Below are 12,369 nucleotides of genomic sequence, written 5' to 3'. Positions count from 1 at the left end.
GGGCAAACGGGCAAGAGGCTCACGGGATGGGGAGAGGTGAGACAACCGCCCATGGACATACGCAACAACAGCTGTTAAGAGATGCGTTACCGGCCTTTAACTAACCTTAGGAAGTCCGCGATACAGGATGACCTAGTGCGGGGTCCATTTAAACCCTTTTTGAATTTTTTTTTGAATAAATACACTTGTATTTGTATTTTTATTTATGAGTAGGTACAAATGTTTCTAGTTAACTATGTTGATGACAATGCCGCGTGCTCTAAAACTATATATGATAAACTATGCCTGTGAACTATCGAAAAAAAAAAAACCCTGTTTCCTTTACCATAGGCGGGTTAATGTGGGTGTTGTAACCTTACTTCTTAAATGCTTCGCCAAATTAGTCAGTCATGCCTCAGTTTGGCGCGCTTATCGTACGATTATAAGGCAAATCAAGTCATTTTAATGTTAATTAAAACATAACAGCTAAACATAGATATGCATTAGATTTTATTACGTTTTCAGACGGAGTTATTTGTGTACGATGATATCATAAGGTGGTACTTAAGGTGGCTAATGTACAAACACGTATATAAACACTTTTATAATAATACTAGCTGACCCGACAGAAGAAGAAGAAGTGTGTGTGTACTTATGTATGCACGCAAGAAGTTATTATTCTTTGGCCTAACGAAACAAAAATCATTAAAATGATTTATTCCTCGTGCTATTCTACGTTTTAAGAGAGAACAATTTTGTAAAAATCTTGCAAATGATGGCTTTGACAATTTATTATTAAATAATGAATACGGCTGTATGGGCTTGAACCCGTTGCCTGTCCTAATAATGGACGAAGAAACAAAAAAAAATAAAAAACGAATGACGCAACGTCAGAAAATTTTAGGAACCAACTTAGGAAGCATTTTAAAATTTCACTCTCATCATTTTTTCATAACGCTCCTAAAGAAGTGTAACTTCAAAAAATATGATGTAAGTATTCGGGAATAATGGAGTCTAAAGTATAATAAAAGAGATAGACATAATATACCATCGCCGTCTTTTTTTTAGCCCTATATAAGATACACAATTCCACCATACATTATTTTGTTGTATCTCAAAGGATTTTCGTTCAAAGCTCCCAGATGGCTATCTTTTTCCGACATCTCCAACAAATATGGTCAATGTATACAATAACTTAACAAATTATAAACTAAAACTTTCCTCGAGAACCACTCTACCCATTGGTGAAATCAGCATGAAAATCGGTGCAGTAGTTTTTGAGTTTATCACGAACAGGCAGACAGACAGACGCGGCGGAGGACTTTGTTTTATAATATGTAGTGGTTTTCTATTTTATACGCTTTATATTAGATTCACCTGTATGTTTGTAACCGACTTCTTTGGGCGCGATTTTGACCCACTTTAAACGGCTAGATATAGTTCAAACTTTGTAGATTTATCGAGGACCGATGACATTACACTAATTTGACTAAAAAATGAAAAATAAATAATAGTTAAAAAAATTAAAAAGCACGCTTTATATAAAATTCAACTAAAAAAATAGAAAATAAATTTAAATTGAAAATAGTGTAAAAAAAAATATTTTATTGTAAAGAAAAGCGTGGGGTGTAGAAGAATTATTATTTTAATAATATCTTAAAAAGGAGATATGACAAGTTCGATACCGAAATATGTTAATCCATTACAGGACAAATAAGTAAACATTTATAAGAGTATCGCACGATCACATTCCACTTATAATTATTAAGATCTGAACGGGTTTTTAACCAGTGTGTGTTGCCCGTGATGACATACGGAACGCAGACGTGGTCGCTAACTATGGGCCTTATGAGAGGGCTATGCTCGGAGTTTCCCTACGAGATCGACTCAGAAATGAGGAGATCCGTAGGAGAACCAAAGTCACTGACATAGCCCAAATGATTGCGAAACTGAAGTGGCAGTGGGCAGGGCACATAGCTCGACGGACAGATGGTAGAGTCCGCGATTTGCGATCACGTACCGGAAGACATAGTGTTGGTAGAACCCCCACAAGATGGACCGACAATCTGGTCAAGATCGCCGGAATAGTTGGATGAGGGCAGCGCAGGATCGACCGTCATGGCGATCTTTGATGATGATGATGATTAAACCGGTGCCAAGTTCTGCAGATATCTTAATATGTATAATTCTTGTGTGCGTGTGTATGTCACTGAACTCCTCCTAGACGGCTGGACCGATTTGGATGAAATTTTTTGTTTGAGTTCAGGTGGATTCGAGAATGGTTTAGATTCACAATTAAACCACCTCCTAAACGGCTGGACCGATTTTGATGATATTTTTGTGTGTTCCAGTGAATTTGAGATTGGTGTGTGTCTTCAGGTGGATTCGAGAATTGTTTAGATTCACAATTAAACCACCTCCTAAACGGCTGGACCGATTTTGATGATTTTTTTGTTTGTTTCAGTGAATTTGAGATTGGTTTAGATTCTCAATTCCGTCCATATAATATAATTCTCTCCGTCCATATAAATAAGAACTCCTCTTAATGGCTGGACAGATTTTGCAAATTTAAGACGTGTGTACAGGACAACGTCTGTTGGGTCCACTAGTCTTTTATAATTATTTACAACACACAATATCGACATCGCCTCCCGGTGGCAACACAGGAGCGCCGCAACCTTGAAGCCGAGTGTTACGTTTGCTTGAATATATTATACTATGAATTCTAAATACATTATTGTATACATTGACGATATTTGTTGGAGGTGTCGGAAAAAGATTAGCCATCTGGGAGCTTTGAACGAAAACGCTGGATAAATCGTTTGAGATACAACAAAATAATGTATGGTGGAATTGTGTATCTTATATAGTTGTACAGAAAAGTCCGCGATTGTGTATGTCTATCTCTTAAGGATAACATATTAATATCCGGACGACCGAGCCTTGCTCGGATTTTTAAGAATGTACAAAACTTGAACAAAAAAATAACTAATAGGACTTCTGGATTCGAACCGGGGTCTTCTGCTTTCCGGATTATCCAATGTCCCGTCTGAGCTATAATAGTCTTGTATATAGTGGCGAAATTTACCTTTGTATTCTAATGTTATTGTAGCTGTTTCTCATTCAAACATGGATAAAACCATTTTTTTTAAATTGAAACCTAGCTAGATCGATTTATCATCCCCGAAATCCCCTGCATACTTAATTTTATGAAAATCGTTGGAGCCGTTCCGGGATTCAGATTATATATATACAAGAATTGCTCGTTTAAAGATATAAGATATCAATTTAAATACTTTAAAAAATTTAATATAATTATTGCATAGATCGATCTATGAAGTGTTAAATTCCAATATAAAACCGACTGATACGTGTAAATATTATATTATTATACATCGCATTAAAATTTGTTTCCAAATTAGCTATAATAATAATAATAATATTGTTTTTTATAAATATGTTATATATATAAATATAGAAAATAGGATTAAATTGTAAAAAAGAGAATAATAATAATAATATTGACACACTTACACAAATTATCTTGCCCCAAACTAGGCATAGCCTGTACTATGGGTACAAGACAACGATATATTTAATAGAATATACTTACTTAAACATACATCAATACATTTAAACACCCATGACTCGGAAACAAACATCCATAATCATCATATAGATGATTGCACCTACCGGGATTCGAACCCGGGACCTCTAGCTTAGAAGTCAGGGTCACTAACAATTCAGCTATATGGGTCGTCGACTGCTATACTGCTATAGCTAAGACTATGTCTATCGTAAAATAAATAAACTAAAAGTTTCACCTGACAGTTGAACAAAGCATACAAGATTTTATGACGATACGTCACTCGAACGGTTAGCTCAGTTGGCAGAGCACTGGCACGGAGCGCCAGAGGTCGTGGGCTCGAGTCCCGTATCGTTCATACAACTTTGTTTTCAAATTTTATTTGTGTCTTGACATACTCTCAAAAAACAACTGCTTAGTTTACGTCCAATTAAAAAAAACCGTTAGCATCATTCAATAATTAACCTACGATTAATTTACAAACAATCGTACGCCAGTCACGGAGTCAAGAATGCCACATTGCTCACACATATATCCTGTTTTAACAATTAAAACTAGCTTGACCTTCGTTTACATTATAATGCGCAGATTAAATCGCTGACTAATATTTCTGAACTGTGGTCTTTTCTTCAATTTGAATCTTCTCTATAGCGATCAAAGAAATTGACGATTATATACAAAATTTAAATTGTTGACATATAAAATATATTATTTCCTCTGAAAAAGAACATTAAATTCCAACTCATATTATAAATGTGAATATACGTGTGTTTATTACGCTTTTACGCCGGAGCTACTCAACCGAATTTAATGAAATTTGGTACAGCGATAGACTAGAGCAATTTACCTCGAAATAAGATTTATATAATATGTTACAGAAGCGAAAACGGGAACCAGAACCGGAATAGGACATGAGATAATCTTCAATCCCAAACTTGGTTATTTTTTAAAAACAGGATTTTTTCTACGCGGATGAAGTCGCGGGCATCAGCTAGTAATATATATTGTTGAACTAAAGTCACAAGTTCAACTGAATAATAGAAATACGGATCTCTTTGAATCTAAAGACTTTCACACTAGACTTTAGATTTATTTAAAATTTGCAAATAAACAATTCGAGCAAACAAGATGGTTTAAACTTTAAAGGAATCATTTGTGAAGTGTCGATAGAGTTGCCAATTTTTATTAGAAAAAAAAGAGAGTATATCTGATTTCAAAGGAGGTAAATAAAGAGTAAGTACTTCCAAAAAGGATTATAATTTATTTATGTACTATTAAATATAAAAATAAAAATATAATAATTATAAAAATAAAATGGGTTTGCATAATATTACATGACTGGCACTAATATAGTAAACATTGTGTGAAAAAGAGTATTTAGGAGATTATAAAGTACGCCTATATGATATAGAGAACAATACTCTATTTTAGAGTACGATTGGCAGCCCTTGTCGTCGATAATATCTTATATCTTTAAAAGAACAATTCTTACATTTATATAATACATATAATAATCTCGGAAACGGCTCGAATGATTTTCATAAAATTTAGTATACAGGGGGGCGATAAATCGATTTAGCTAGGTTTAGGGTAATTAGAAACAGCTAAAATAACAATGCAAAGGTAAATTTCGCCACTATATACTAGACTGTAATAGCTCGGACGGGGTGATCCGGAAAGCAGAAGACCCCGGTTCGAATCCAGATGTCCTATTAGTTGTTTTTTGTTCAAGTTTTGTACATTCTTAAAAATCCGAGCAAGGCTCGCTCGTCCAGATATCTTAATATTAAGTAAAGAGAATTACCTACACATTGTTATAAGTTATTTTAATATCACTTTTATATTCTCAAATATATGTTGATGGGATCCCGAAACATCGGTCCCTTAGTTTTATTGACACTATTCTTTATTTACGTTTGTTATTTTAGCACAAGTATTAATAAAATAATCTAAACGTTACTTCGTAGAGCTGTTTTTAAGGCAGGCGTTACTATTTCATAAAAGTTGTCGATACGCGATGAATAAAACATAAAATGGCGACTGCGATAAAACCACTTGTCATTTATATCGATTGAATTTGTCGATTTGGAGATAAATGCGAGCATGACTAGGGTTGAATTAGTCAACTTATAAAATGCATTTGAAATTTATTTGTTCAATTGTTATAAGTGAATTAAATTCTTTGAAGCTATAGTTGAATACGTAATGAGAAAATTTTAGATTCCTTTTTGATAATGTAGCGTTTGTTATTTATGTAATTGTAAATGTGTAGTCCTTTAGTAAATAATCGTTAAAGTTTGTAACATCCGACATAGCGACAATTATATAGTCACTACTTTATTCAAAGCATTAAATCGATCATCACCGAAAATAACACAGTATTTCTACCGTCTCATAACCTTCACTCACCCATTGCTATATAATCTGGCTCAAGTTCTACACTAGTCATTATATAGTTTAACACTAGTTTGTGTTTATATGTAAGTATAATATAAACGATACATAAAGAAGAAGAAGTATATAGCAGTGATTTTTGAAGGAAATCTTATTATAGTAACAATAATTACATTTTGTATAAAATAATATAAGTAATTGATTACGTGTTTGATATTATGTTCACATGGTTCATGTATCGAAGGAGAGAAGAGGAGATAGCGGAGTTTTAATCACCTGTTGTACTAAATCAATGGGAAACTACCACAATCAACACCATGTCTGTACTATCACAACGTCACCGCAAACAACCCGACATGTTTGTCCAATTATGATGGACTGTCGTGAACATTCCGCGCGGTTCTGGCGACGGCGTCCGCGACCCGCGTACCACTGAACACTGGCGAACGATAGCGCGCGGTCAACCCCGCACTCTTACCAAAACATCTCCGACCGGCGACGATAACGTATTCACATCGCTCACTCACAAACAAATCTATCGACGGGAACGACTGAAGTCGCGCGAAACAAACGTGGTGCGGGGGCGAGCGTAGTTGTTCAACTGCTGATAACATTTACATTATGTACTCCAGCAGTTGGCACACAATGTAATACATACTTGTATTGTAGCATTAATTGGTAAACAATTGGTACAAACACAATCTACAATCAATGTTGAACATAAAAAGCAAAAAGAAAGGAACTCACATACATAATGAATCGAAACCGCTTTTCAGAAATTCGATAACGAGACATAGCCCTGCTCAAAGGTACGCCACAGCGACTGGCGTTGCGCCTCAATGACATAAGAAATGTAAATTTACTTACTTCCCGGTCTCAAGTCAGTCATGACTGCCTGACTCTACATTATTAATTAGCATTGGCTCAAAGAATCTGTCTGTAAATGTAAAGACGCAAGTGCCGTTCAAACAATTTATTTCGAGTTATTACAAGCTGTATTATCGCAGAAAATCACACTGGAAATCAACCGCATGTGAAAACTTTCAGAAGTTGTTGTGTGTTTATGAAATATTTACATTAGATGTAGCTACAACGCTGTCGTTGGCTGGTAAAAGGAACAACAAACAATAACCAAAACTGTTAAGCAATCGAGAAATGGTTTCGTCGGTGACACATCCTAAGTTATATCAGAGCAATCTAGAGATGTTGTACCGCAGAACTGGGGCTGAACTTGTTGCCAAATCCGCAATAATCTGTATGTTAAAGCCAAATTGACTCAAAAAAAATTGAGACAAATACGCGCATTCTTACGCACTACAAGGCAATAACAAGATGTCTTTAAGCTCCTGGACTGGAACGTCTGGGCTTCGATTCTCAGACGATATCGTTATCATGGCAGAGACCATAGAAGATTAGCTTTAGCCATATGCTCGATGGATTCAATACAGCTTCCCAAGGAGTAGGTCTCAAAATGAACATGGACAAGGCAAAGACCATGTCAAATGTGATTGTCGCACCTACCTACTCCCGTAACAATTGGGAACTGTGCTCTCGAAATTGTGAACGATTACGTCAACCTTGCACAAACAATCCAATTTAGCAGGTCCAATTTCGAGAAAGATGTCACTCGTCGAATCCAACTCGGATGGGCAGCGTTCGAGAAGTGTCCCAAATACCACAGTGTCTGAAGACGTCCCAAATAACACAGGTTTTCAACCAGTGTGTGTTACACAGTGATGACTGAGGCCTGATGAGAAAGCTCATGGTCGCTCAGAGGGCAATAGAGAGGGCTATGCTCGGAGTTTCCCTGCGAGGTGGAATCAGATATGGGGAGATCCGTAGGAGAACTGTCAACGACATAGCCCAAATGATTGCGAAACTAAAGTGGCAGTGGGCAGGGCGCATAGTTCGACGGACAGATGGCCGGTGGGGCAGAAAAGTCTTCGAATGACGACCGCGTACCGGAAGACGCAGTGTTGGTAGGCCTCCCACTAGATGGACCAACGATTTGGTCAAGATCGCCGGAGAAGGTTGGATGAGGGCAGCGGAGGAGCGAACGTGGAGATCTTTGGGGGAGGCCTTTGTCCAGCAGTGCACGTCTTCCGGCTGCTGATGATGACGACATATATAATATGCACAAAGGCCTACTAACAATTCGATCTACTAACTGGGATTGTCCTTACTTTGCGGCGTGAGCACGTAATAAGTTTTTTGCTTACACATGAGCAAAATTGGATTTGCGTTTGTGTGTGCGATGCATATCGCTTAATCGTAATTTCCGGACTCTCGAGAAAACTTCACATTGAAAACATTTTCCGTCTGATGATTAGGCAACTGGAGGTCTGTCTACTCTAAGGTAGAGGCGAAACACTTATTTTTTATGTATCTACTTAGAATGGAGTGCGACAAACTTGACTTAATTTAATTTTTTGAGTCACTGTTATTATTAGACCACATTATCATCATGTACAACACATTGAAACCGGTTTTATAGTAACGTGAATTTTATAGCATCAACATCAGTAAGGACAGCGGGTCTGATATAATACTGCTATATGAGTAAGACTGTATGAAAAATATGTACTGCATAGCAACAGGATTTACATATTAAACCTTTGATACTTCATTTACTTAACTTCTCTTCATATTCACCACTTCACAATCAAACGGATTAACTGAACAGGGGCTAGGGTTTTTTTTATACCAATACGGGACGAGAGCAGGACGTTCAACTGATAATAATTGATACGTCCTGCCCATTATAATGCAGTGCCTTTCAGGATTCTTCAAAAGCCCAAAAACTCTGAGCGGCAGTCTCATTTGTCCAGTAATTTCACTAGCTTCGGCGCCCTTCAGACCAAAACACTGTAATGCTTACACATTGCTGCTTCACTGCAGAAATAGGTGCAGTTGTGGTACCAATAATCTATCCGGCATCCTGTGCAAAGGAGCCTCCCATTGATATACTGAACAGTGGTTAGGGTTGTTATCGTGGCGTCGGTAACCATTACGTACGCTTCTACGAGACTAGCGTTATTATTGTATGTAAACAGACACTTCAACTTTATTTATATGAACATAGATAAAAATAGTATAGATTGCGATATTTTGGCAAGTGGGGATCGGGCGGCGGTGATGGCATCGCCACATCGCGGAGGACCATGACGTCATCACACATTTTCCAAACGTGCTCGCTGCCCGCGGCCGACCGGCAGACGGAAATAGTCCCCGCGGCCCCCGCTCGCCCGCGTCACCGACCAATATAGCCGACAGCGGGCCGACGACGAAATACAAACGATTTAGTAAACGCTCCATGTGAGATAATACCAAAAATAGTTTTATATAAAAATATAAATCACTTTACTCACCTCGATCAAGTAACGGCCGTTCCCAATATTCAGTCATAATACTTGAGATAAAAATCATAACTATCGTTGACTTTTCTGTCCCAATAAACTTATTAACGGTAACTCACCTTATCCGTACACGCTGTCTGTCAATAGCACGACATATAGCTTACTAGCGATAGAAGTTTGTATGGAAATTTCAATTCACGCGTCCCAATATAAGGCGATATGAATGACTTATCGGGTATATTGGGACAGCTTCAGATTATTGACTGCTAATTACTGACGGTAGAAGGTAGTAATTTATCTCTGTCTGTAGATTGGGAACGGCCGTAAATGAAGCTTTTGAATGGTTTTGATAGTTGATAGTCTGCTCAAACCCAATATTTGCATATTAGGAAATAGACTTGAGATGTCGCTCTAAAATGCAAATCTAAACAAATTGTTATGTTCGAACGGTTGGCATTGTTGGAAAGAGTGCTCGCACGGATCGCGAGAGGTCGCGGATTCGAGTCCCACATCGTTCAAAAAAAATTGTTTTCAGTTTTTTTTGTGTAATTAATCCCAGAAGTGATCATTTTAAAAACATAACAAATTATTAATATTATAGAAAAAAAATTGTAAGAAAAAAGTGCTTTCTTCTTAAATATTATATCGCTACACGCAACTAAATAGGCATCATGCTCGTGGAAGCCATCGAAGACTAGGACTTCAGAGGGGATCTATTCAAAGTAGTCGATTGCCAAGTGGTCATTGACGGGATCTGCTTGTGCATTTACTGCTGTAGGACCTGTAGACTCACGGATGCGGATGTATCATGTAGTTCTCCAAATTGAATGATATCCTTCATTATAGAGATACCCGGCGACATGAGAAATAAAATCATGCTCAATTTCATATGTTTAATACACTCGGTTGCACGTTTCCCAACAGCCTCCGTCAGGACTGACAGACGGGGCTGACTCATCTGATGTGGAGTGCCCGGACGTCGCAATAGTATTATTCGACAATGCATGCCGTGATGCTGTTGTTAATAAGATTAAGTCGATATTCTTTACGTACTGTTATGAACAAGTTATATATAAAAGCGGAGAGTTGGCTACACTCGGTCATTATAGTTAGTTCGGTGTTAAATTGTGTGTAGAAATTAAAGTAATTCGGGAGTCAAATAGTGTTTTTTTTTTTAAAGCCACCACAATAAAGCAGAAAACATTTCTTATACTTGGAATTTCCGTGGTGATAAGATGTACACGATTCGTATATCGCAGATAGTAATTAAGGGAATACAAACTTGGTCTATAATTGCTTAAAATGAAATAAAAGTTAAATAAATGCCCAATATAAGAGACTCTACGGAAATGATGTACTAACAGCTCTATATCCCTGTACTCTATTATTACCTCCATGTCCGTGAAAATAAAAAATATTATTTAAAATTTGTTTTTAATGTTAAAGGGATGAATTTCTAATATGTATTATAAAACTAGCTGACCCTACAGACGTTGTATTGTACATAATATATAAAATATTGTTTTTTTTATAAATTTGTCAATAATATTTCATAACATCAAGAATTATTTCGTAAAATATGCTCCCTGTTGTTAAAATGAAATTTCTTCACAGCAGAACTGTCAAACCGTGCTTCAATAAATTCTCTCATAGAAAATATGTCCATACAAAACATATATTGGAATTGAAAATAATTATGGGTCCCAAATCGAAATAAAAACTATCATATCTCTCCAGTTGGTCTAAACTGCACTCCATGAAGTAATAATCCCCATTAAAATTAGTTCATTAGTTTAGTTCACTGGAAACAAACATCAGGACACTGACTTTATATATATTAAGACTAGCTGACCCAGCATACGTTGTATTGCCGATATTAAAATCGCGATACAAAAGTAACTGTTGATCGTAGATGGGAAAAAATTTTAAGTTGCATGTATTTTAATGCTGACTCATAATCAAACAAATTTAAAAAAAATGTCAAAAAAATAAAATTAAAATTCGTATGAAAAAAATAGATGTTGTCCGATTCTCAGACCTACCCAATATGCACTCGAAATTTCATGAGAATCGGTCAAGTTTCGAAGGAGTTTAACTACAAACACCGCGACATGAGAATTTTATATATTAGATGTATTGAGCGAAAATACAATCTATTGGGAAGTTAGTAGACCAAACCATAGTTTTGATACAGTCAAACTATTGCATAGATGTCACATGTATTTTTTGTGTTATTGTTTATGTCAGACTACTCTAGAACTCTTTTCACAGAGCATTATTATTTTTGTTAACCCATTGAGATCATTTTAACACTATAAGACAGTTAGGAAGCAAATTTTTTTCAAAAGACATATAGGTATTATTGAGGGACTTATAAACCAGTTCACTGACTCACTACTATTTATAATGAGAGATGACGAGTCGAGCAAGACGATGTTTCATATAAAATGAATACATTTTTTATTTCACAGTTTATTTATATTTATTTACAGTGCTACTACTTTTTTTTTATGGAATAGGAGGACAAACGAGCGTACGGGTCACCTGTTGTTAAGTGATCACCGCCGCGTTGTCGGCCTTTAAGGAAGGTGTACGCGCTGTTTTTGAAGGTACCCATGTCGTATCGTCCCGGAAACACCGCACAAGGAAGCTCATTCCACAGCTTTGTAGTACGTAGAAGAAAGCTCCTTGAAAACCGCACTGTGGAGGACCGCCACACATCCAGATGGTGAGGATGATATCCTAACTTGTGGCGTGTCGTGCGAAGGTGGAATTCGGCGGCAGGAATCAGGTTAAACAGCTCTTCGGAACACTCCCCGTGATAAATGCGGTAGAAGACACACAATGAAGCGACGTCTCTACGCAACGCCAAGTGATCCAGCCGTTCACGGAGCACTGGGACCCCGACAATTCGAGCTGCTTTGCGTTGCACGTGGTCAGATGGATCGAGCTGATACTGGGGTGCGCCAGACCAGAGATGACAGCAATACTCCATGTGTGGCCGGACCTGTGCTTGGTAGAGCACTAGTATGTGGGCCGGCTTGAAGTATTGCC

General features: G+C 37.1%; 2 protein-coding genes across 6 annotated transcripts in view; both read right to left on the bottom strand.

Annotated features, from left to right (window-relative positions):
• LOC126965679 (rab-like protein 6) overlaps positions 1-12,369 on the bottom strand; it is a 339,766-nt gene that overhangs the window by 251,027 nt on the left and 76,370 nt on the right. The window lies entirely within an intron of this gene.
• Positions 1-12,369, bottom strand: part of LOC126965665 (uncharacterized) — a 105,466-nt gene that overhangs the window by 80,397 nt on the left and 12,700 nt on the right. For 2 of the 5 annotated variants that reach the window (XM_050809374.1, XM_050809376.1), the window contains exon 1: positions 6,236-6,553. The exons of 1 other annotated variant lie outside the window; for it this stretch is intronic. The gene's annotated coding sequence lies outside the window, so the exon portion shown is untranslated. Of the gene's footprint in view, positions 1-6,235; positions 6,554-12,369 lie in introns of those variants that run through there. 2 more of the 5 variants (XM_050809375.1, XM_050809377.1) reach the window with 2 other exon arrangements.

Source organism: Leptidea sinapis, chromosome 8 (assembly GCF_905404315.1).
Source record: "Leptidea sinapis chromosome 8, ilLepSina1.1, whole genome shotgun sequence".
NCBI classification, from domain to species: domain Eukaryota; kingdom Metazoa; phylum Arthropoda; class Insecta; order Lepidoptera; family Pieridae; genus Leptidea; species Leptidea sinapis.
This window is presented reverse-complemented; position numbering and strand designations above follow the sequence as displayed.